Genomic DNA, 27,365 nt, shown 5'->3' with positions numbered 1-27,365 from the left:
AGAACTGAGAGGGCCCTTGGTGTGTACAATCGATTAACTCGTTCAAAATTTGACTAGGGATCCATTGTGATTTCCAATTAAATTTCAAAGATGAAACAATCCATTTCGGGCGGAATCAGTAGATGCAACTCACAAAAAGGTTTTTGTATTCGATCTCGTTGTCACCCTTTTTCTAGGGGAAGAGGAGCTTCCATTTCCCTCCTGCGAGGATTGAGGCACTTTGTTCGTGGCTCGTCTCGTCGTCCATTGACGCATCGGTGGCATTGTTGATTTCTGTCTTCTTTTCGTTTTCCTTGTTATTCGCAGTCTTGATCTCGTTGCTAGTTACTGTAGAAGCGCCTTGTTGTACATTGGTTGCAGTTGCAGTTTGGTAAGATGGTGAAGGTGGTTCTGAAACAGGAGCACTGCATTCGCAAGTTTCCGTTGTTGAGCGGTTGTCCTTGTTTTTGTTTGTTTTGTTTATTCTCGCTGTTTCAGTGCATGGTTTGCCGTAGTGTGCAGGTTGTTCACAAAACTGACATGTAACCAGTTGATTTTCATACGTAATCAGCGCTTTACACGGATGTATTCCATCTTGACCACAAACGATGTAAGATGGAATTGCTTTACGTAGTTGCATACGTACCACTCGTACGCCATTCCGGATACCGGGGAAAAAATTCCGCCATACTTCCCTTACAATGGAAAGAACTTCACCGTACTGCGACATGTTTTCCCGAACATACCCATCGCTGGTCTGCGGGGGAAGGTCATGCACGCGTACTTCTATTGCATTGTCCACCATGTACACAGGGATTTTATATTTAAAATTGTCATGATCAACACTATGCACCTCGTTGTTAACCGAAGCGAATGCAATTGCATCTCTTTCACATTTGAACATAATGTACACACTGTTAGACGCCTTGTTGAATTGAATTTCACTTACATTATTAGCGTCTAGATGCATTCGTTCTTTAAGTAAGATTTCAATTTCATTTGCTGCTGGTCTAACTTTGCAGCGCTTGAAATCAATACAAATTGAATTTGGTCTTGTAGGCCAAGTTTCAGGCTTTGTTGAATCGTATTTGCCCATTTCGTACACTATTGTGCACTACACTGTATTGTCTTTGTTTCTGTTGTCACGACCGTAAACGATTTGCGACTGTGTCTGATGAGATGCGAGCACGAACTGAATCCAAATGTTTCGTTGTTCAATACCACTTTATTAGCACCCCAATTTCGTCCGCACGGACACAAGTCCGTGACATGACAAGCGGTATACAAATACCTGACTTTTCTCCAGATAATGAGATGGATACTTTTATTGGCAATAAAACTCGCATTAAAAACTACCCCGAGGGACTTGCACTCTCGGCCGGACCGTACGCGGTTTACATCCGGACCAAAGTAAATGGAAAAAATTAATATCCTTAGTTTATCGAAAGTCCTGACCTTGCGATACTCCACAATACAAAAAAATGAAATGGTGCGCCCAGGCAACTTTAGGGTCTTGTCAGCCTGTGCAAAACAAGCTAATGAGATCGTTCAATGCGAGCTGACTTGCAGTCTAATTTGCGTGGACGTTCTTGAGCATGGGGCAGGCGGTTTCAAAAACCCCCTACTCAAACATGTTAAGATACTCGATTGCAAGCAATTGCGTTCAGTATCGACCGCTAAGGATGATACTAAGTCCTTTATTCCATCAGACACATATCGGGTGGCTTTCGCTGGCTCGGCTTTGCCTAGCTACGTCCTCCTGGATCGGTCGTATACCTGTTCGCCCTTTTGTACCGTGTGTCATGAACTGCAGCAATTGCAAACAAATGGTACATACAGCATCCCATGGCTACAATAAATCCCGTTACATCAAGTGTGGGAAAAGTCATGCGGATAGCTCCTGCGGTGGTCAAATTGAAAAGTGTCTCTATTTGTAAAGAGTATCCGCATGACCTCTCAGTATACCCCGCGCACAAATTGCGCAAGGATAAGATGAGGCGTTCACTTAAGCGACAATCCAGGAATTCTTTTGCTTTTGTTGAAGAGTGCTACGCCTCCAGTAAACCTTTACGATTCTCTGTCAGCTGACGAGAGCGATGCTGATGACCCATCTAAGGTACATTTTCGGCTGTCCCTCATAGCTTATCATACTGAAAGAGAAGAAATAAATCTTCTCAAAATCTCCCAAGAAACAAATATTCGGAATCATTAGCGCCATCGCTTGACAAGCGACGTTTTTTTCTGTCATCGAAGTAAGCTGTGCAGTGGTGCTAAATTTTCATTCTCAATTCATTCTTCGAGCTGTCAAGATCAGCTCGAATATTCTCCCCCGGGCGAACGCTGGAACTAGAAGAACTGGAAGACGAAACATTGTCAAAAATTGGAAGCAATGCAAGCTAGTGAACAGGACGTCGAAGAATTCCTGTCCTTGTCCGAACATCCACAACTCTACCAGGAAAACTTCTTCAATTCTCCCCAGTTTCCAAGAACAGGCTGGTAAATTATCTTCCTTTATAATAACCATCATTCCGCTTCGTACATTGACCACTTTCCTTGTTCATTTTGACCTGGTCATTAGTTCCATCAGATATTCACTTGACCAGCGCCTCCAGAAATTATTTCGAAGCTGTTGTACATACTGTAGACGAGACAACCTGTTTTACGGAACCCCATCGTACTTCGGCTCTGAAATGACTGTAACGACACGATCGATCATCAAATGCCCTGGAGTGAGAGGCTCAAGGTCCATGGCGGCATCTCCCGAATGGGCATACAATGGACGTGGCAGAGCAGGTTTGAGAACTTGACCAGATTGAGGGACGGGGTTTGGCATATCTTCTTCAAGATGGATTTGGCGCTTTTCACTCCTGCCTTCCATATTCCTCCCATATGAGGGGCGCATCGGGGAATCATTTTCCATTTGATCCTTCGTGGTTGGCAGAATTCAAACAATTTTTGTTCCATCAGTTGCTGTTTGAAAATTAGGTAAAGCTCCTGCAGTTGGTTTTTTGCACCCACAAAATTTGTGCCATTATCCGAATAAATGTACTCGGGAACACCTCGTCGAGATATAAATCAGAGCTGCGCCGCAATGAACGAATCAGTGGATAATCCTTCAACGACTTCTAGATGGATCCCCTTTGTCACCATACACACAAAGACACAGATATGGCCCTTTACCATCATGCCCTTCCGACCAGCCTGCTTCAAGAGGATTGGACCCACAAAATCAAGACCGACCCTTTCAAACGCCAGAGCTCGATTACAACGGCTCGCTGGAAGATCTACCATGAACTGACCTACTGTCTTTGGTTTGGTCTTAAAGCAATGAACACATTTAGACGTAACTTTTCTAACTGCAGAACGACCAATAATAATCCAAAATTCATGACGAATTGTTGCAAGAAGGGCGGTAGGTCCAATATGCAGATTTTCCTGATGAAGTGCGGTAATTAGTTTGTCAAATACAGGATGGTGATTCGGAAGAATCCATTGATGCTCATTTGGAAAGGGTAATTTGGAAAGACGCAGACGACCACCAACTCGTAACATGCCGTCGTAGAGTTCAGGATTCATCGCGGACAATCTCTTGCAAGGTTCACTAGACTGAACCAGGACGATTTCCTCTCCAAACTCCTGGTACTGGATTACTCGGACAATCACTTTCATAGATTCGTTTAACTCAGCCATTGTAGGAAAACGCTGCAAAACACGCTTATTCTGGATCTTCTTTGACGCGTTCTTGCAGAAACGCAACACATACGTCACAGGAGGGCATAGACACGAATAGCAATTCGTCAGTCGTAGGGTCCCACATCAATCCCAGCATGCTTATTACTTCATTAACTCCCGATTGTGCGAAGCTGATCAGCTGCTCTCGATCCGCTTCAGGCACGCAACAGCTCCAAACTATTCGATGACCATTTATGCAAGTGGAACCCACCCGCCTTGAGCAATTGAATCAACTGTATTTGGGCTTCGTATGCTTGAGATATTTCATCATAGCCAAACAGAGCATTGTCGACGTAAAAGCTCCTTCCGACTACTTCAGATGGCATTGGGATTTTTTCTTTCTCGTCGATCGCAAGTTGGTTGAGTGCTCTAGTTGCTAGGAAAGGAGCACAAGAAGTACTGTAGGTGACGGTTGTCAATTCTAAAACACGGATGGAAGCAGATGAATCCTTTCGCCAGAATACTCGTTGCAAAGAAGAGTGACAGTTGTCTACAACCACCTATTTGTACATTTTCGCTACGTCCGTAGTCATCAGATAGCGCGGCTTGCGGAAGCGCAAGACGATCGATTGCAAATCACTTCACAGATCAGAAATCTTTGCAGAGGCATCGAATACACCACGACACTTTGTAGTGGTATTCGACGGACGGATTACAGTATGATGCGGTAGGTACCACTTGTTGATATCAGGCTTATCGTGGCATTCAAACACCTCCTTGCAGTGTCCAAGTTCTTCATATTCCGTCATAAATTTGATATATTGTCGCTGCAGATACGGATTTTGGTCAACCTTCCTTCTAAAGCGTAAAATCGTCAAAGTGCCATAACTCTGGAATCACCAAGCTTGCTGGAACACTCTTTGAGTGGTAGCTGTACCACATATCTCCCAGATGCATCTCGTCGATGGGTGGACATGAAATGTTGCTCACATTCTATTTCTTCACTTGATCTGTGGTTTGGACTGGAAATTTCTTCTAACTCCCAGAATCGACGAATCAGCTTATAAAAATTGTCGATGGTTACGGAATGCAAATAAATAACCATCTCGGATGTCGTATTTCCCATGTAAGTACCACCTATGACCCAGCCAAACTGAGTCTCCTTGAGGATTGGGAGATTTTCAGTCAACGATATCTCCCCAGGGAGCAGCAGCTTCAGGAACCATTGGCTTCCAATAAGCATGTCGATTTCGCCAGATTGATTGAAAGTCGGGTCGGCTAATTTAACACCTACTGGAAGAATCCAGTTGCTGACATCGAAGCTTGACGAGAGTAAACTTGCTGTCACTCTATCAGTCACTAAGCATTGAACGCTGGCTCGGAAGTCGGAGTAGTAGGATCGGATCTCTACCACGCTACTAGTCGATGAACTATGCTACTAGTATTGGTGCAATTTACACCCTTAACGGTGACATTCGACGGAAGCTCCTTTAATCCTAATTTGTTCATCATGGATCTAGAAATGAGATTGGCTTGGGATGCGCTATCCAACAAGATTCTACACTGGTGGGGCTTGTAGTGTCTGTCCATGACTTCTACCACAGCGGTAAGAAGCAGAACGGGCTGCATTGAAAATTCATTGGAACAGGATGCAGTAGTCAGTTGCACTGGTTGATCTACTTTCTCTGGTGTATTTTTGGTCTGGAAAGATTCAGATTCACTCTTCGGTTTCCTTTCTTCTACAGGCGAATTTTTCTTCTCCTCGATGTGAATAAGACTGTGATGTCGTCGTTTGCACTTAAAGCAGATTTTGTCGGATGGGCACTTGCTGCTACGATGTCCCTTTCTCATGCAGTTGAACCAGACGTTTCGTTCTCGAACTTTGGCCAGCCTTTGCTGCGTTGTTAGAGCCTTAAACTCAGAACACGTGTAATTCTGGTGACCCTCACCACAGAAATCACATTGAAGCTCGTTTTCTGATGAAGCCACGGTTGCGTGGGACTTAGCAAATGCCTTATTTGATGTGACGGTTTTGTGGCGGAATTACCACGTTTTCCACGTTAAACCCTCAGAACAATTTCAATATTACATTTCATTTCGACACAATGTAAACGTCTTCTTGAGAATACTTTGTACGGAAACCAGCCATACATCGTAGCACATACAGTATTATGATTTGATGTATCGGCACTTTACAAATAATAAACTTTAATTATTTTATGAGTTGGACCGATATGACCGAAATTATGCTCGGTACCAAAAACGGTCCTCCCAGCTTAAACACTTAAATTGCTTACAGCGCACAAGCAAAGTTACGCAATGAATATAAACATTTTAAACCATGCGCGCCGCTGGCGTGGATTTTGCGCGAAGGAAAATAAATAACTTCAATTGTTCTTGTCATCGCTGCGGGTCGAGCGATGTTTTTTAAACATTAGCCTTCTTCATATAATCATTACCAAAACCTTTTCGATATATGTAATTGTCAAGTCTCAAGTCTTCTCGTCAAACCTGCACGTACACAGATAAAATTTGTACATTTTATAAAACCAAAATGCGGAAAAATAAATGAACATTCATTCAGTAACCAAGACGGAAACTAAACCGACCCTTCTCCTTTTAAAGAAAGAACCTGTTACAGTTTGCTTGATCTGATATTGCGTCTGTTTAGGGTTGGTATACTCGCATCTTTCCAAAACGAAACACTGATCTTTCAGGAATTTCAGCATGATGTCATATCCTGGAAGTTCGCCATGCTTGACGGTCGGCTCCCAACGCCTTCTGGTCTCTTTATCCAATGCTGCTGCAAGCAAATGAACTACTATCTGCTCAGACACTCCTGTAAATGGTTGCTCCAGAAATTGCAAGCCTTCGACATTCCTGGTACACTCGTCTACCAAAATTCGGAGCTCGACATAGTTTTCCTTGGTCATCTTGGTTAGATGCAATAATTCATTGATGTGTGCATCGATTGCGTGGCGCTTGTTTTCGTGCCTTTCTTCGAGAATTTCCCACGCGTGGGCGTAGTTACCTTCATTGATGGTCTTTGCATCTATCAAGCCAGATACACTACCCACTAATGCTTTATCAATATGGTATACTTCTACATCTGGTTGGTCGGGGGCCTCATCGACCAGATCTAAGAACATGGTTTTGAATTCAGGCCAGCTTTCATACCTGCCATCGAATGTTGGGTTTGGCATTCTAAGAGGACTACTAAAGGAGCAGAAGCGTTTTGTCGTGCAACGACTGCCGGGATTGGAATAGTTTGCATTTCAGAATGTTCTTCTAGCATGATGGCAACCGTGTCACAAAGCTCGTCGAAGTCTTCGAAATGTCCATCATGATTAGTCATGTCCTCGGCGGACACTAAGGACAAAATATCCTCGTGCAAATCTTTATACTCCCTTTTAACAGAATCAAGCTTCTTGGTGAAGACTTTGATCTGGGCTTGGCTTAGCACAGGAACTTCCTCTGCTTCTTGTGGTATAATGGTATTATAAATCTTGGTCACTTTACCTTTGGCAAATCCGCGGCGGTGAACAAGCGTAACAAGTTGCGCCATTGTTAGCCATTTTTCTTCGAGCTTTACCTTCTTCTTCTGCTTCCTTCTCTTTGGAGTGGAACGATCTGATGTGGACTGCCCAAGTGCAGAACTAGAGATGGTCGGGTATAGAAATTCTTATACCCGAACCCGACCCGTACCCGAGTGATCAGCAAACAAATTATCCCGTACCCGACCCGCACCCGATAAAAAATTTAAAAAAATACCCGTACCCGACACGTACCCGATCAATAATAAAAAAAACCCTTCTTAATCCACCTAGTGGTGTGAAAATGCCTTTCTCTTATTTCATAACAGTCTCATGAAAATATATTTCATACTTTTATTAAATAATTTCGGATACTAATTTTGACACCAATTGATTCAGATTGATTCAAGTAGTTCACAAAAGCATGCTTCAGTGTTTATGTCACACAGTCAGCGTCATTTTTCCAAACTAGTGCTTGACATTTGCGTTGCCTATTTGTATGAGAACAGTGATGCTAATCTAAAAAACCCTTCGTAATCCACTTAGTGAAATTTTCATATATCTTGAAAAATCACCATAGGTACATGAAATTTTCGAAATCGAAAAAAAATTTTTGATGCCAAAAGGCTTAGAATTGCATGAAACGTCGAGATTTAGTGTCATCTCGAAAAAAAAATTTTTTGAAAAAATCGACTTTTTGGGACTTAGAAAAAATATGAAAATTTTTCTAAGTCACAGAAAGTTGATTTTTTCAAAAAAAAATTTTTTGAGATGACACTAAATTTCGATGTTTTATGCAATTTTAAGAGTTTTGGCATCAAAAAAAATTTTCGATTTTGGAAATTTCATGTACTCTCCCCTATGGTGCTTTTTCAAGATCGAAAATTGACAAACCTTTACCACCGGGCAGCACCCCTTAAGCATGTCCGATTTAGGTCAAATTTCGATAAAGGTTTTTTTCGAGGTGCTTAAACTTTTGAGACTAGAACTTTACGAAAATAGAGTTGATCCCAAAATTTTGGCACCCTTATATATATAAGAGCGGTAAAAATCAACGTGTTTTGTCGGTTACGTCACTTATACCATCATATATCTGGAACCAAAAGTCACAACCATTTGATCTTCGAACTTGATCAACGGTCCGACAGTAGCTTTCGAACGAGCCCAAGTTTGTTCAAATCGGATCAGCCATCTCTGAGAAACTTGAGCGCGTTCAAATACAACGCTTTTTGTCGGTTACGTCACTTATACAATCATATCTTCGGAACCAAAACTCACAGCCATTTGATCTTCGAACTTGATCAATGGTCCGACAGTAGCTTTCAAACGAGCCCGAGTTTGTTAAAATCGGTTCAGCCATCTCTGATAAAATTGAGCGCGTTCAAATACAACGCTTTTTGTCGGTTACGTCACTTATACAATCATATCTCCGGAACCAAAAGTCACAACCATTTGATCTTTGAACTTGATCAATGGCCCGACAGTAGCTTTCAAACGAGCCCGAGTTTGTTAAAATCGGTTCAGCCATCTCTGAGAAAATTGAGCGCGTTCAAATACAACGCTTTTTTGTCGGTTACGTCACTTATACAATCATATCTTCGGAACCAAAAGTCACAGCCATTTGATCTTCGAACTTGATCAATGGCTCGACAGTAGCTTTCAAACGAGCCCAAGTTTGTTAAAATCGGTTCAGCCATCTCTGAGAAAATTGAGCGCGTTCAAATACAACGCTTTTTGTCGGTTACGTCACTTATACAATCATATCACCGGAACCAAAAGTCACAGCCATTTGATCTTCGAACTTGATCAATGGCCCGACAGTAGCTTTCAAACGAGCCCAAGTTTGTTCAAATCGGTTCAGCCATCTCTGAGAAAATTGAGCGCGTTCAAATACAACGCTTTTTGTCGGTTACGTCACTTATACAAATATATCTCCGAAACCAAAAGTCACAGCCATTTGATCTTTGAACTTGATCAATGGCCCGACAGTAGCTTTCAAACGAGCCCGAGTTTGTTAAAATCGGTTCAGCCATCTCTGAGAAAATTGAGCGCGTTCAAATACAACGCTTTTTGTCGGTTACGTCACTTATACAATCATATCTCCGGAACCAAAAGGCACAGCCATTTGATCTTCGAACTTGATCAATGGCCCGACAGTAGCTTTCAAACGAGCCCAAGTTTGTTCAAATCGGTTCAGCCATCTCTGAGAAATTGAGCGCGTTCAAATATCTTCGAAAAGTGCACATACATACACACACACACATACATACACACACATACATACACACACACACACAGACATTTTCCGATCTCGACGAACTGAGTCGAATGGTATAGAACACTATGGGTCTCCGAGGCTCCGTTCGAAAGTCGGTTTTTCCAGCAATTCTAATACCTTTCTATAGAGAAAGGCAAAAATACCCGTACCCGATAAAAAATAAAAAAAGTTACCCATACTCGACCCGTACCCGATTAAAAATTACCTGTTCCCGTACCCGACCCGAATGAGTAGTAAAAATTTTACCAAAATTTAGGATGGAAAAAATGAATTGTTTAAGATAGCGAGCCGTATCAGGCTCTAATTGGTAAGTAAAATACATTGAAATGCTTATTTACATTTTTGCCTTTCTCTATAGAAAGGTATTAGAATTGCTGGAAAAACCGACTTTCGAACGGAGCCTCGGAGACCCATAGTGTTATATACCATTCGACTCAGTTCGACGAGATCGGAAAATGTCTGTGTGTATGTGTGTGTGTGTGTGTGTGTGTGTGTGTGTGTGTGTGTGTGTGTGTGTGTGTGTATGTGTGTGTGTGCACTTTTAGAAGATATTTGAACGCGCTCAATTTTCTCAGAGATGGCTGAACCGAATTTAACAAACTTGGGCTCGTTTGAAAGCTACTGTCGGGCCATTGATCAAGTTCGAAGATCAAATGGCTGTGACTTTTGGTTTCGGAGATATGATTGTATAAGTGACGTAACCGACAAAAGGCGTTGAATTTGAACGCGCTCAATTTTCTCAGAGATGGCTGAACCGATTTTAACAAACTTGGGCTCGTTTGAAAGGTACAATCGGGCCACTGATCAAGTTCGAAGATCAAATGGCTGTGACTTTTGGTTCCGGAGATATGATTGTATAAGTGACGTAACCGACAAAAAGCGTTGTATTTGAACGCGCTCAATTTTCTCAGAGATAACTGAACCGATTTTAACAAACTTGGGCTCGTTTGAAAGCTACTGTCGGGCCATTGATCAAGTTCGAAGATCAAATGGTTGTGACTTTTGGTTCCAGATATATGATGGTATAAGTGACGTAACCGACAAAACACATTGATTTTTACCGCTCTTATATATATATATATATATATATATATATATATATATATATATATATATATATATATATATATATATATATATATATATATATATATATATATATATATATATATATATATATATATGGGTGCCAAAATTTTAGGATCACCTCTATTTTCGTTAAGTTCTAGTGCTCAAAAGTTTAAGCACCTCGAAAAAAGCCTTCATGCAAAATTTGACCTAAATCGGACATGCGTAAGGGGTGCTGCCCGGTGGTAAAGGTTTGACAATTTTCGATCTTGAAAAAGCACCATAGGGGGGAGTACATGAAATTTCCAAAATCGAAAATTTTTTTGATGCCAAAACTCTTAAAACTGCATAAAACATCGAAATTTTGTGTCATCTAAAAAAAAAAATTTTTTGAAAAAATCAACTTTCTGGGACTTAGAAAAATTTTCATATTTTTTCTAAGTCCCAAAAAGTCGATTTTTTCAAAAAATTTTTTTTTCGAGATGACACTAAATCTCGACGTTTCATGCAATTCTAAGCCGTTTGGCATCAAAAATTTTTTTTCGATTTCGAAAATTTCATGTACTCCCCCCTATGGTGATTTTTCAAGATATATGAAAATCCCACTAAGTGGACTAAGAAGGCTTTTTGCCTTTCTCTATAGAAAGGTATTAGAATTGCTGGAAAAACCGACTTTCGAACGGAGCCTCGGAGACCCATAGTGTTATATACCATTCGACTCAGTTCGTCGAGATCGGAAAATGTCTGTGTGTGTGTATGTGTGTGTGTGTGTATGTGTGTGTGTGTGTATGTGTGTGCACTTTTCGAAGATATTTGAACGCGCTCAATTTTCTCAGAGATGGCTGAACCGATTTGAACAAACTTGGGCTCGTTTGAAAGCTACTGTCGGGCCATTGATCAAGTTCGAAGATCAAATGGCTGTGATTTTTGGTTCAGGAGATATGATTCTATAAGTGACGTAACCGACAAAAAGCGTTGTATTTGAACGCGCTCAATTTTCTCAGAGATGGCTGAACCGATTTGAACAAACTTGGGCTCGTTTGAAAGCTACTGTCGGGCCATTGATCAAGTTCGAAGATCAAATGGCTGTGATTTTTGGTTCCGGAGATATGATTCTATAAGTGACGTAACCGACAAAAAGCGTTGTATTTGAACGCGCTCAATTTTCTCAGAGATGGCTGATCCGATTTCAACAAACTTGGGCTCGTTTGAAAGCTACTGTCGTGCCATTGATCAAGTTCGAAGATCAAATGGTTGTGACTTTTGGTTCCAGAAATATGATTGTATAAGTGACGTAACCGACAAAACACGTTGATTTTTACCGCTCTTGTATATATAAGGGTGCCAAAATTTTGGGATCAACTCTATTTTCGTAAAGTTCTAGTGCTCAAAAGTTTAAGCACCTCGAAAAAAGCCTTCATGCAAAATTTGACCTAAATTGGACATGCTTAAGGGGTGCTGCCCGGTGGTAAAGGTTTGACAATTATCGATCTTGAAAAAGCACCATAGGGGGGAGTACATGAAATTTCCAAAATAAAAAATTTTTTTTGATGCCAAAACTCTTAAAACTGCATAAAACATCGAAATTTAGTGTTATCCCGAAAAAATTTTTTTTTGAAAAAATCAACTTTCTGGGACTTAGAAAAATTTTCATATTTTTTCTAAGTCCCAAAAAGTCGACTTTTTCAAAAAAATTTTTTTTCGAGATGACACTAAATCTCGACGTTTCATGCAATTCTAAGCCTTTTGGCATCAAAAATTTTTTTTCGATTTCGAAAATTTCATGTACTCCCCCCTATGGTGATTTTTCAAGATATATGAAAATTCCACTAAGTGGACTAAGAAGGGTTTTGCCTTTCTCTATAGAAAGGTATTAGAATTGCTGGAAAAACCGACTTTCGAACGGAGCCTCGGAGACCCATAGTGTTATATACCATTCGACTCAGTTCGTCGAGATCGGAAAATGTCTGTGTGTGTGTGTATGTGTGTGTGTGTGTATGTGTGTGTGTGTGTATGTGTGTGCACTTTTCGAAGATATTTGAACGCGCTCAATTTTCTCAGAGATGGCTGAACCGATTTGAACAAACTTGGGCTCGTTTGAAAGCTACTGTCGGGCCATTGATCAAGTTCGAAGATCAAATGGCTGTGATTTTTGGTTCAGGAGATATGATTCTATAAGTGACGTAACCGACAAAAAGCGTTGTATTTGAACGCGCTTAATTTTCTCAGAGATGGCTGAACCGATTTGAACAAACTTGGGCTCGTTTGAAAGCTACTGTCGGGCCATTGATCAAGTTCGAAGATCAAATGGTTGTGAGTTTTGGTTCCGGAGATATGATTCTATAAGTGACGTAACCGACAAAAAGCGTTGTATTTGAACGCGCTCAATTTTCTCAGAGATGGCTGATCCGATTTCAACAAACTTGGGCTCGTTTGAAAGCTACTGTCGTGCCATTGATCAAGTTCGAAGATCAAATGGTTGTGACTTTTGGTTCCAGAAATATGATTGTATAAGTGACGTAACCGACAAAACACGTTGATTTTTACCGCTCTTGTATATATAAGGGTGCCAAAATTTTGGGATCAACTCTATTTTCGTAAAGTTCTAGTGCTCAAAAGTTTAAGCACCTCGAAAAAAGCCTTCATGCAAAATTTGACCTAAATTGGACATGCTTAAGGGGTGCTGCCCGGTGGTAAAGGTTTGACAATTATCGATCTTGAAAAAGCACCATAGGGGGGAGTACATGAAATTTCCAAAATAAAAAATTTTTTTTGATGCCAAAACTCTTAAAACTGCATAAAACATCGAAATTTAGTGTTATCCCGAAAAAATTTTTTTTTGAAAAAATCAACTTTCTGGGACTTAGAAAAATTTTCATATTTTTTCTAAGTCCCAAAAAGTCGACTTTTTCAAAAAAATTTTTTTTCGAGATGACACTAAATCTCGACGTTTCATGCAATTCTAAGCCTTTTGGCATCAAAAATTTTTTTTCGATTTCGAAAATTTCATGTACTCCCCCCTATGGTGATTTTTCAAGATATATGAAAATTCCACTAAGTGGACTAAGAAGGGTTTTGCCTTTCTCTATAGAAAGGTATTAGAATTGCTGGAAAAACCGACTTTCGAACGGAGCCTCGGAGACCCATAGTGTTATATACCATTCGACTCAGTTCGTCGAGATCGGAAAATGTCTGTGTGTATGTGTGTGTGTGTGTGTGTGTGTGTGTGTGTGTGTATGTGTGTGTGTGCACTTTTAGAAGATATTTGAACGCGCTCAATTTTCTCAGAGATGGCTAAACCGATTTTAAAAAACTTGGGCTCGTTTGAAAGCTACTGTCGGGCCATTGATCAAGTTCGAAGATCAAATGGCTGTGACTTTTGGTTTCGGAAATATGATCGTATAAGTGACGTAACCGACAAAAGGCGTTGAATTTGAACGCGCTCAATTTTCTCAGAGATGGCTGAACCGATTTTAACAAATTTGGGCTCGTTTGAAAGGTACTATCGGGCCATTGATCAAGTTCGAAGTTCAAATTTCTGTGACTTTTGGTTCCGGAGATATGATTGTATAAGTGACGTAACCAACAAAAAGCGTTGTATTTGAACGCGCTCAATTTTCTCAGAGATAACTGAACCGATTTTAACAAACTTGGGCTCGTTTGAAAGCTACTGTCGGGCCATTGATCAAGTTCGAAGATCAAATGGTTGTGAGTTTTGGTTCCGGAGATATGATTCTATAAGTGACGTAACCGACAAAAAGCGTTGTATTTGAACGCGCTCAATTTTCTCAGAGATGGCTGATCCGATTTCAACAAACTTGGGCTCGTTTGAAAGCTACTGTCGTGCCATTGATCAAGTTCGAAGATCAAATGGTTGTGACTTTTGGTTCCAGAAATATGATTGTATAAGTGACGTAACCGACAAAACACGTTGATTTTTACCGCTCTTGTATATATAAGGGTGCCAAAATTTTGGGATCAACTCTATTTTCGTAAAGTTCTAGTGCTCAAAAGTTTAAGCACCTCGAAAAAAGCCTTCATGCAAAATTTGACCTAAATTGGACATGCTTAAGGGGTGCTGCCCGGTGGTAAAGGTTTGACAATTATCGATCTTGAAAAAGCACCATAGGGGGGAGTACATGAAATTTCCAAAATAAAAAATTTTTTTTGATGCCAAAACTCTTAAAACTGCATAAAACATCGAAATTTAGTGTTATCCCGAAAAAAATTTTTTTTGAAAAAATCAACTTTCTGGGACTTAGAAAAATTTTCATATTTTTTCTAAGTCCCAAAAAGTCGACTTTTTCAAAAAAATTTTTTTTCGAGATGACACTAAATCTCGACGTTTCATGCAATTCTAAGCCTTTTGGCATCAAAAATTTTTTTTCGATTTCGAAAATTTCATGTACTCCCCCCTATGGTGATTTTTCAAGATATATGAAAATTCCACTAAGTGGACTAAGAAGGGTTTTGCCTTTCTCTATAGAAAGGTATTAGAATTGCTGGAAAAACCGACTTTCGAACGGAGCCTCGGAGACCCATAGTGTTATATACCATTCGACTCAGTTCGTCGAGATCGGAAAATGTCTGTGTGTATGTGTGTGTGTGTGTGTGTGTGTGTGTGTGTGTGTGTATGTGTGTGTGTGCACTTTTAGAAGATATTTGAACGCGCTCAATTTTCTCAGAGATGGCTAAACCGATTTTAAAAAACTTGGGCTCGTTTGAAAGCTACTGTCGGGCCATTGATCAAGTTCGAAGATCAAATGGCTGTGACTTTTGGTTTCGGAAATATGATCGTATAAGTGACGTAACCGACAAAAGGCGTTGAATTTGAACGCGCTCAATTTTCTCAGAGATGGCTGAACCGATTTTAACAAATTTGGGCTCGTTTGAAAGGTACTATCGGGCCATTGATCAAGTTCGAAGTTCAAATTTCTGTGACTTTTGGTTCCGGAGATATGATTGTATAAGTGACGTAACCAACAAAAAGCGTTGTATTTGAACGCGCTCAATTTTCTCAGAGATAACTGAACCGATTTTAACAAACTTGGGCTCGTTTGAAAGCTACTGTCGGGCCATTGATCAAGTTCGAAGATCAAATGGTTGTGACTTTTGGTTCCAGATATATGATGGTATAAGTGACGTAACCGACAAAACACGTTGATTTTTACCGCTCTTATATATAAGGGTGCCAAAATTTTAGGATCACCTCTATTTTCGTAAAGTTCTAGTGCTCAAAAGTTTAAGCACCTCGAAAAAAGCCTTCATGCAAATTTTGACCTAAATCGGACATGCGTAAGGGGTGCTGCCCGGTGGTAAAGGTTTGACAATTTTCGACCTTGAAAAAGCACCATAGGGGGGAGTACATGATATTTCCAAAATCGAAATTTTTTTTGATGCCGAAACTCTTAAAACTGCATGAAACATCGAAATTTAGTGTTATCCCGAAAAAATTTTTTTTTAAAAAAATCAACTTTCTGGGACTTAGAAAAATTTTCATATTCCCAAAAAGTCGACTTTTTCAAAAAAAATTTTTTTTCGAGATGACACTAAATCTCGACGTTTCATGCAATTCTAAGCCTTTTGACATCAAAAATTTTTTTTCGATTTCGAAAATTTCATGTACTTCCCCCTATGGTGATTTTTCTAGATATATGAAAATTCCACTAAGTGGACTAAGAAGGCTTTTTGCCTTTCTCTATAGAAAGGTATTAGAATTGCTGGAAAAACCGACTTTCGAACGGAGCCTCGGAGACCCATAGTGTTATATACCATTCGACTCAGTTCGTCGAGATCGGAAAATGTCTGTGTGTGTGTGTATGTGTGTGTGTGTGTATGTGTGTGCACTTTTCGAAGATATTTGAACGCGCTCAATTTTCTCAGAGATGGCTGAACCGATTTTAACAAACTTGGGCTTGTTTGAAAGCTACTGTCGGGCTATTGATCAAGTTCGAAGATCAAATGGCTGTGACTTTTGGTTCCGGATATATGATTGTATAAGTGACGTGACCGACAAAAATCGTGCTATTTGAACGCGCTCAATTTTCTCAGAGATGGCTGAACCGATTTTAACAAACTTGGGCTCGTTTGAAAGCTACTGTCGGACCATTGATCAAGTTCGAAGATCAAATGGTTGTGGGTTTTGGTTCCGGAGATATGATCGTATAAGTGACGTAACCGACAAAAAGCGTTGTATTTGAACGCGCTCAATTTTCTCAGAGATGGCTGATCCGATTTTAACAAACTTGGGCTCGTTTGAAAGCTACTGTCGGGCCATTGATCAAGTTCGAAGATCGAATGGCTGTGACTTTTGGTTCCGGAGATATGATTGTATAAGTGACGTAACCGACAAAACACGTTGATTTTTACCGCTCTTATATATATAAGGGTGCCAAAATTTTGGGATCAACTCTATTTTCGTAAAGTTCTAGTGCTCAAAAGTTTAAGCACCTTGAAAAAAGCCTTCATGCTAAATTTGACCTAAATCGGACATGCTTAAGGGGTGCTGCCCGGTGGTAAAGGTTTGACAATTATCGATCTTGAAAAAGCACCATAGGGGGGAGTACATGAAATTTAGAAAATCGAAAATTTTTTTTGATGCCAAAACTCTTAAAACTGCATAAAACATCGAAATTTAGTGTCATCTCGAAAAAAATTTTTTTGAAAAAATCAACTTTCTGGGACTTAGAAAAATTTTCATATTTTTTCTAAGTCCCAAAAAGTCGACTTTTTCAAAAAAATTTTTTCCGAGATGACACTAAATCTCGACGTTTCATGCAATTCTAAGCCTTTTGGCATCAAAAATTTTTTTTCGATTTCGAAAATTTCATGTACACCCCCTATGGTGATTTTTCAAGATATATGAAAATTCCACTAAGTGGACTAAGAAGGCTATTTAGATGCTGACTGTGTGACATAAACACTGAAGCATGCTTTTGTGAACTATTCGAATCAATCTGCATCAATTGTTGTCAAAATTAGTATCCGAAATTATTTAATAAAAGTATGGAACATATTTTCATGATACTGTTATGAAAGAAGAGAAAGGCATTATCACACCACTAGGTGGATTAAGAAGGGGTTTTTTAGATTAGCATCACTGTTCTTATACAAATAGGCAACGCAAATGTCAAGCACTAGTTTGGAAAAATGATGCTGACTGTGTGACATAAACACTGAAGCATGCTTTTGTGAACTACTCGAATCAATCTGCATCAATTGTTGTCAAAATTAGTGTCCAAAATTATTTAATAAAACTATGAAACATATTATCATGAGACTGTTATGAAAGAAGAGAAAGGCATTATCACACCACTAGGTGGATTAAGAAGGGTTTTTTAATAACTATTTATTGGAATATGAGTTAAAAATAAATTATTAAGATTTAAATTGGGTGTTCAGCCACAAGTGGTGATTTTTCAGCCCTATTATATATATGCTTCGATTGCGTGGCGCTATATATATATATATATATATATATATATATATATATATATATATATATATATATATATATATATATATATATATATATATATATATATATATATATATATATATATATATATATATATATATATATATATATAATAGGGCTGAAAAGTCACCACTTGTGGCTGAACACCCAATTTAAATCTTAATAATTTAATTTTAACTCATATTCCAATAAATAGTTATTAAAAAAATGTAAATAAGCATTTCAATGTATTTTACTTGCCAATTAGAGCCTGATACGGCTCGCTATCTTAAACACTTCATTTTTTCCATCCTAAATTTTGGTAAAATTTTTACTACTCATTCGGGTCGGGTACGGGTACAGGTAATTTTTAATCGGGTACGGGTCGAGTATGGGTAATTATTTTTATTTTTTATCGGGTACGGGTATTTTTTTATTATTGATCGGGTACGCGTCGGGTAACGGGTATTTTTTTAAATTTTTTATCGGGTGCGGGTCGGGTAAGAGTTAATTTGTTTGCTGATCACTCGGGTACGGGTCGGGTTCGGGTATAAGAATTTCTATACCCGACCATCTCTAGTTCTGCACTTGGGCAGTCCACATCAGATCGTTCCACTCCAAAGAGAAGGAAGCAGAAAAAGAAGGTAAAGCTCGAAGAAAAATGGCTAACAATGGCGCAACTTGATACGCTTGTTCACCGCCGCGGATTTGCCAAAGGTAAGGTGACCAAAATTTATAATACCATTATACCACAAGAAGCAGAGGAAGTTCCCGTGCTAAGCCAAGCCCAGATCAAAGTCTTCACCTAGAAGCGTGATTCTGTTAAAAGGGAGTATGAAGATTTGCACGAGAAGATTTTGTCCTTAGTGTCCGCCGAGGACATGACTAATCATGATGAACATTTCGAAGACTTCGACGAGCTTTGTGACACGGTTGCCATCATGCTAGAAGAACATGCTGAAATGCAAACTATTCCAATCCCGGCAGTCGTTGCACGACAAAACGCTTCTGCTCCTTTAGTAGTCCTCTTAGAATGCCAAACCCAACATTCGATGGCAGGTATGAAAGCTGGCCTAAATTCAAAGCCATGTTCTTAGATCTGGTCGATGAGGCCCCCGACCAACCAGATGTAGAAGTATACCATATTGATAAAGCATTAGTGGGTAGTGTATCTGGCTTGATAGATGCAAAGACCATCAATGAAGGTAACTACGCCCACGCGTGGGAAATTCTCGAAGAAAGGCACGAAAACAAGCGCCACGCAATCGATGCACACATCAATGGATTATTACATCTAACCAAGATGACCAAGGAAAACTATGTCGAGCTCCGAATTTTGTTAGACGAGTGTACCAGGAACGTCGAAGGCTTGAAATTTCTGGAGCAACCGTTTACAGGAGTGTCTGAGCAGATAGTAGTTCATTTGCTTGCAGCAGCATTGGATAAAGAGACCAGAAGGCGTTGGGAGCCGACCGTCAAGCATGGCGAACTTCCAGGATATGACATCATGCTGAAATTCCTGAAAGATCAGTGTTTCGTTTTGGAAAGATGCGAGTATACCAACCCTAAACAGACGCAATATCAGATCAAGCAATCTGTAACAGGTTCTTTCTTTAAAAGGAGAAGGGTCGGTTTAGTTTCCGTCTTGGTTACTGAATGAATGTTCATTTATTTTTCCGCATTTTGGTTTTATAAAATGTACAAATTTTATCTGTGTACGTGCAGGTTTGACGAGAAGACTTGAGACTTGACAATTACATATATCGAAAAGGTTTTGGTAATGATTATATGAAGAAGGCTAATGTTTAAAAAACATCGCTCGACCCGCAGCGATGACAAGAACAATTGAAGTTATTTATTTTCCTTCGCGCAAAATCCACGCCAGCGGCGCGCATGGTTTAAAATGTTTATATTCATTGCGTAACTTTGCTTGTGCGCTGTAAGCAATTTAAGTGTTTAAGATGGGAGGACCGTTTTAGGTACCGAGCATAATTTCGGTCATATCGGTCCAACTCATAAAATAATTAAAGTTTATTATTTGAAAAGTGCCCATGCATCAAATCATAATACTGTATGTGCTACGATGTATGGCTGGTTTCCGTACAAAGTATTCTCAAGAAGACGTTTACATTGTGTCGAAATGAAATGTAATATTGAAATTGTTCTGAGGGTTTAACGTGGAAAACGTGGTAATTCCGCCACAAAACCGTCACATCAAATAAGGCATTTGCTAAGTCCCACGCAACCGTGGCTTCATCAGAAAACGAGCTTCAATGTGATTTCTGTGGTGAGGGTCACCAGAATTACACGTGTTCTGAGTTTAAGGCTCTAACAACGCAGCAAAGGCTGGCCAAAGTTCGAGAACGAAACGTCTGGTTCAACTGCATGAGAAAGGGACATCGTAGCAGCAAGTGCCCATCCGACAAAATCTGCTTTAAGTGCAAACGACGACATCACAGTCTTATTCACATCGAGGAGAAGAAAAATTCGCCTGTAGAAGAAAGGAAACCGAAGAGTGAATCTGAATCTGTCCAGACCAAAAATACACCAGAGAAAGTAGATCAACCAGTGCAACTGACTACTGCATCCTGTTCCAATGAATTTTCAATGCAGCCCGTTCTGCTTCTTACCGCTGTGGTAGAAGTCATGGACAGACACTACAAGCCCCACCAGTGTAGAATCTTGTTGGATAGCGCATCCCAAGCCAATCTCATTTCTAGATCCATGATGAACAAATTAGGATTAAAGGAGCTTCCGTCGAATGTCACCGTTAAGGGTGTAAATTGCACCAATACTAGTAGCATAGTTCATCGACTAGTAGCGTGGTAGAGATCCGATCCTACTACTCCGACTTCCGAGCCAGCGTTCAATGCTTAGTGACTGATAGAGTGACAGCAAGTTTACTCTCGTCAAGCTTCGATGTCAGCAACTGGATTCTTCCAGTAGGTGTTAAATTAGCCGACCCGACTTTCAATCAATCTGGCGAAATCGACATGCTTATTGGAAGCCAATGGTTCCTGAAGCTGCTGCTCCCTGGGGAGATATCGTTGACTGAAAATCTCCCAATCCTCAAGGAGACTCAGTTTGGCTGGGTCATAGGTGGTAGTTACATGGGAAATACGACATCCGAGATGGTTATTTATTTGCATTCCGTAACCATCGACGATTTTAATAAGCTGATTCGTCGATTCTGGGAGTTAGAAGAAATTTCCAGTCCAAACCAAAGATCCAGTGAAGAAATAGAATGTGAGCAACATTTCATGTCCACCCATCGACGAGATGCATCTGGGAGATATGTGGTGCAGCTACCACTCAAAGAGTGTTCCAGCAAGCTTGGTGATTCCAGAGTTAAGGCACTTTGACGATTTTACGCTTTAGAAGGAAGGTTGACCAAAATGCGGATCTGCAGCGACAATATATCAAATTTATGACGGAATATGAAGAACTTGGACACTGCAAGGAGGTGTTTGAATGCCACGATAAGCCTGATATCAACAAGTGGTACCTACCGCATCATACTGTAATCCGTCCGTCGAATACCACTACAAAGTGTCGTGGTGTATTCGATGCCTCTGCAAAGATTTCTGATCTGTGAAGTGATTTGCAATCGATCGTCTTGCGCTTCTGCAAGCCGCGCTATCTGATGACTACGGACGTAGTGAAAATGTACAAACAGGTGGTTGTAGACAACTGTCACTCTCCTTTGCAACGAGTATTCTGGCGAAAGGATTCATCTGCTTCCATCCGTGTTTTAGAATTGACAACCGTCACCTACAGTACTTCTTGTGCTCCTTTCCTAGCAACTAGAGCATTCAACCAACTTGCGATCGACGAGAAAGAAAAAATCCCAATGCCATCTGAAGTAGTCGGAAGGAGCTTTTACGTCGACAATGCTCTGTTTGGCTATGATGAAATATCTCAAGCATACGAAGCCCAAATACAGTTGATTCAATTGCTCAAGGCGGGTGGGTTCCACTTGCATAAATGGTCATCGAATAGTTTGGAGCTGTTGCGTGCCTGAAGCGGATCGAGAGCAGCTGATCAGCTGCGCAAAATCGGGAGTGAATGAAGTAATAAGCATGCTGGGATTGATGTGGGACCCTACGACTGACGAATTGCTATTCGTGTCTATGCCCTCCTGTGACGTATGTGTTGCGTTTCTGCAAGAACGCGTCAAAGAAGATCCAGAATAAGCGTGTTTTGCAGCGTTTTTCTACAGTGGCTGAGTTAAACGAATCTATGAAAGTGATTGTCCGAGTAATCCAGTACCAGGAGTTTGGAGAGGAAATCGTCCTGGTTCAGTCTAGTGAACCTTGCAAGAGATTGTCCGCGATGAATCCTGAACTCTACGACGGCATGTTACGAGTTGGTGGTCGTCTGCGTCTTTCCAAATTACCCTTTCCAAATGAGCATCAATGGATTCTTCCGAATCACCATCCTGTATTTGACAAACTAATTACCGCACTTCATCGGGAAAATCTGCATATTGGACCAACCGCCCTCTTTATATATATATATATATATATATATATATATATATATATATATATATATATATATATATATATATATGTATATATATATATATATATATATATATATATATATATATATATATATATATATATATATATATATATATATATATATATATATATATATATCATTTGGTTCTTACCATGAGGACATTATGTGCTTCCGCAATTCTGAGATTTTTTGTGTAGGGAAAATTCTAAACCTACTTGTATTATGTAATGGGGAAAAGAAGCTTATGTACTAACATACTAACTAATACAGAGAGCGAACCGATTGAATTGAAGATTGCATCGATTTTTGTCGGAATTTGCTTATAATATTATGTGACATTACATCTAATGGTTCTATATTTGTGAGTCTGTGTAACTCATTTGTACTAAACCATGGAGGACGCTTCAAAATCATTTTCAGAATTTTATCCTGAATCCTTTGAAGCGTTTTCTTCCTGGTGGAACAACAACTTGACCAAATTGGTACTGCATAAAGCATGGCTGGTCTGAAAATTTGTTTTTAAATTAACAATTTGTTTTTTAGACAGAGCTTAGAATTTCTGTTTATAAGAGGATATAAACATTTAATATATTTATTACACTTTGCCTGGATTCCTTCAATGTGATCATTGAAAGTGAGTTTTTTGTCATACGTTAAACCTAAGTATTTAGCTTGATCAGACCATGTCATTTCCAAGCCATTCAATTTGAGAATGTGATTATTGTTTGGTTTAAGCATAGAAGCTCTTGGCTTATGAGGAAAGATAATTAATTGCGTTTTTGCTGCATTTGGTTTAATTTTCCATTTTGACAGATAATCACTTCTTTGTAGGCGACTGCAGATCACTCTTAGATTTCTACCTGTGGCTAACAGACTTGTGTCGTCACAGAATAGCGATTTCTGACAACCAACGGGTAGATTTGGAAGATCAGAAGTGAAAATATTATACAAGATTGGAGCTACGCTTGAACCCTTCGGAACACCGGCTCGTACGGGTAGCAATTCAGATTTACAATTCTGATAGCTAACCTGAAGAGTACGATCAGTTAAATAATTTTGAATCATTTTGATCAAATAAATAGGAAACTGGAAATCAGACATTTTTGCTATTAAACCTTTGTGCCAAACACTGTCGAGTGCATTTTCTATGTCTAGAAGAGCAACTCCAGTGGATAACCCAGAAGATTTATTTGCTTTTATCATGTTCGTAACTCTGACAGGTTGATGAGTAGTTGAATGTTCATGACGGAATCCAAACTGCTCTGGTACAAAAATTGAATTCTCGTTTATATGAGACATCATTCTCAACAAGATAATTTTTTCAAAAGGTTTACTGATAGAAGAAAGTAAGCTAATTGGTCGATAATTTGATGTTTCTGCTGGATTTTTATCAGGTTTCAGGATAGGAATTACTTTAGCGTTTTTCCATCAGCTAATGAAAAACACTTGTTGAAAATTTCAACCAGGAGTCTCAAGGCAATATCGGGGAAATTTTTAATAGGAATATTAAAAATTCCATCATTACCAGGAGCCTTCATGTTTTTGAGTTTCCTAATAATTGATTTAATTTCATCAAAATTCGTCTCAATAATGTCATCGTGTGATAACACTTGGGTTGAAATATGCTCATATTTCAGTGAGACTTCATTTTCAATAGGACTCACAACGTTCAAATTAAAATTTTGTACACTCTCGAACTGCTAAGCAAGTTTTTGAGCTTTTTCGCCATTTGTAAGAAGTATTTGATTTCCTTCCTTGAGAGCAGGAAGTAGTTTCTGAGGTTTCTTAAGAACCTTAGAAAGTTTCCAGAAAGGTTTAGAATATGGTTTAATTTTCATTTCGCAAAAGAGTAAATCTATGTTTAATTTCTTTTGTAAATCCTTAACTATGTTTTTCATAGCAGGATCACGAGAACGTTGATATTGTCGTCGACGAACATTCTTCAACCGAATGAGCAGTTGAAGATTGTCATCGACGATAGGAGAATTTAATTTAGTTTGAGCTTTGGGAACTGAAAGTTTTCTAGCTTCGATAATGTAATGATTCAAATTATCAATTGATGTGTCGATGTCCGCAGAACTTTCTAAAATAGTTTCATGATCCTTATGATTTTCAATGAGAGATCTGTAATCCAACCAATTAGCTCTATGATAGTTGAATATAGAACTAATTGGATTATTTATAACTTCGTTAGAAAGTCTGAATGTTACAGGAAGATGATCTGAGTCAAAGTCAGCAAGTGTAATCGGTACACTACAAATGTGACTTTGATCCGTTAGAACCAGATCAATTGTAGACGGGTTTTTCACGGAAGAGAAACAAGTAGAATTACTGGGATGAAGAACTGTGAAGTAACCAGCTGAGAGTTGATTATGAAGTATTTTACCATTACTGTTATTTTACCTACAATTCCACTGGACATGCTTAGCATTTAAGTCCCCTATTACGAAAAATTTCGGTCGATATCTTGTGAGTTTTTGCAAATCGCCTTTTACGGAAATTTAATTGTTCGCCGGTGCATTGGAATGGCAAATATGCTCCAGCGATGAAATAAATTCCATGAATGGTTTCAACTTCGATTCCCAAGCTTTCAATAACTTTAGTATTGAAAGAAGGTAAAATTCGATGTTCAATTTTCCGTTGGACAAAAATGGCAACTCCACCACCCATTCCAGTAAACCTGTCAAATCGATGAACCACATAATGTGGATTACTTTTCAATTTGACATTTGGTTTAAGAAAAATTTCTGTCACAATGGCAATATGAATTTTGTAAACTTTGAGAAAATTATAAAATTCATCTTCACTTGATTTCAAAGATCGAGCATTCCAATTTAAAATATTCAAATAATTATTTAACATCACTGTAAAATTTTAAATTCATTATAATATTATTTGCAAATTTCCATCCGATTTGAAATGCTTCAAAAAGTGATGAAGTCGAATGCATTTGGATGATCATTTGAAAAAGTTGATCTTGTAGGTAGATCATTTTATTTTCAGTTATATCGCCTAAATCGACTTCATTTAAAGAAGCGAATGGCATTGAAGGAATATTTGTAGGTAGACTACCTTTAGAAGGAGATGATTTGGTCGGTCTACCTATTAATAAATTGTTTTCGTTAGAAGATGAACTGCAATGCGGTCCTGTGTTTTAATTATTTACATTAGAAGAAATAGGTGATAGATTTCTATCTAATATACCAGCATAACTGACATTAGAAGAAGATGATGACGAGGTCGATCTACCTGTCAATAAATTGTTTTCGTTAGAAGACGAATTCGCAGACGTACCTGTTTTTTGTTTCAAATTCGAAGAAATAGGTGCCTTAGAAGAATTTGGCGTGGCATTCGTAACGGTTTTTTGATTTTCAGGTATGTTCTGTAAATTTAAGGTTGTTGATTTGACTTGTTGTCTAAGCGAACGAGCGTTTAAAATTTTTTCCCTGACAGGACATTTCAAATAATTGGATTTATGATTTCACTGGCAATATGAACATGAAAATTTATCAGTGGTTCGATTCATTGGACAAACGTCTTTCGAATGCGATTTACCACAATTCAAGCACGGTATATCCATATGACAATTTTTGGTTCCATGACCGAAGCCTTGGCAACGACGACATTGCGTTAAGTTTGCAATACGATTATGCCATTTATATTGTTCCCAATGAATTTTAATGTGGGAAATGAAACGTACTTGTTCTAAAGTTTTCAAATTGTTTACATCACTTCGATTGAAGTGTATTAGGTAAAGTTCATGGGAAATTCCAGAGCGTGGTTTAGAAGTACCAGTCGCTCTTTTTTTCATAAGTATTACTTGGGAAGGGGCAAAACCAAGCAATTCTTTTAGTTAATTTTTAATTTCATCAATACTTTGATCATTTGATAAGCCTTTCAAGACAGCCTTGAAGGGTCTGTCTGATTTTATATCATATGAATAAAATTTATGAAGTTTCTCGGATAAATATCGAATAAGATGTTCGTAATCTTTCAATCCATCAACCAAGACTCGACATTCTCCTCTTCGTCCGATTTGAAATGAGACTTTTACTTTCGGGAGAAAAGTAGAAAGCTCAGTACGGAATGCTTTGAAGTCGGAAATCATCACCGTCACTGGTGGCATAGATTGTTGTTTCTTCCCAGAACGACAAGCGTCCATTTTGGGAATTTTTGAAGAATTTTCTTCTATGTCGCTACAATCGGATTCAGGAAGAATCTCATAAATATTGTTAGACGGCATAGGATCAACGGAAGGGAAATCCGTCCGTTGTCTTTTATTTTTACATTCAGATTCTATAAGATCGTGAATGTTATTAGAAAAATGTTGAATAACGGATTGTGATTTATTCCGTATTGAATTATTTTTAGCCTTAGCCTTGTTGCCTTTCCGGTTGGACGCAGGCATTTTTGAAATGAATGGAATTTTGAATTTTGAAGTTTGAATAATAGTTCTTTGAATAGCTAGCCTTAAAAAAGGCTGATTAATTTCTTAGTCACTCTAATATCACTCTTTGTATCACTTAGTCACTCTAATATCACTCTTTGTATCACTTAGTCACTCTAATATCACTCTTTGTATAGCCTTGAGAAAGGCTGACTAATTGTTAGTCTTTAAAAAGACTGTTAGTGATTCAGGTAGTCTTGAAAAAGACTGAAGCCTTGAATCAATGAAACTCTAGGTAGCTAGAACAAATTTCCAAGAGCCAAGAGCTATATGCGTGCGGTGCGAACGACTGTTCAACACCGACTGAGTTTACATTTAAATATATAAGTACACTGTGAAGCATGAATAGATTTGCAATGTCTTTGGTACTTTATACTCATTTACAAATATCAACAAAAGGGAGTA

At 38.9% G+C, this 27,365-nt stretch overlaps 1 protein-coding gene across 4 annotated transcripts in view; it reads left to right on the top strand.

The window, feature by feature from the left end:
- The window catches only part of LOC131432822 (slit homolog 1 protein), a 465,006-nt gene that overhangs the window by 327,700 nt on the left and 109,941 nt on the right, over positions 1-27,365 (top strand). The window lies entirely within an intron of this gene.

This window comes from Malaya genurostris, chromosome 2, assembly GCF_030247185.1.
Source record: "Malaya genurostris strain Urasoe2022 chromosome 2, Malgen_1.1, whole genome shotgun sequence".
NCBI lineage: Eukaryota > Metazoa > Arthropoda > Insecta > Diptera > Culicidae > Malaya > Malaya genurostris.
This window is presented reverse-complemented; position numbering and strand designations above follow the sequence as displayed.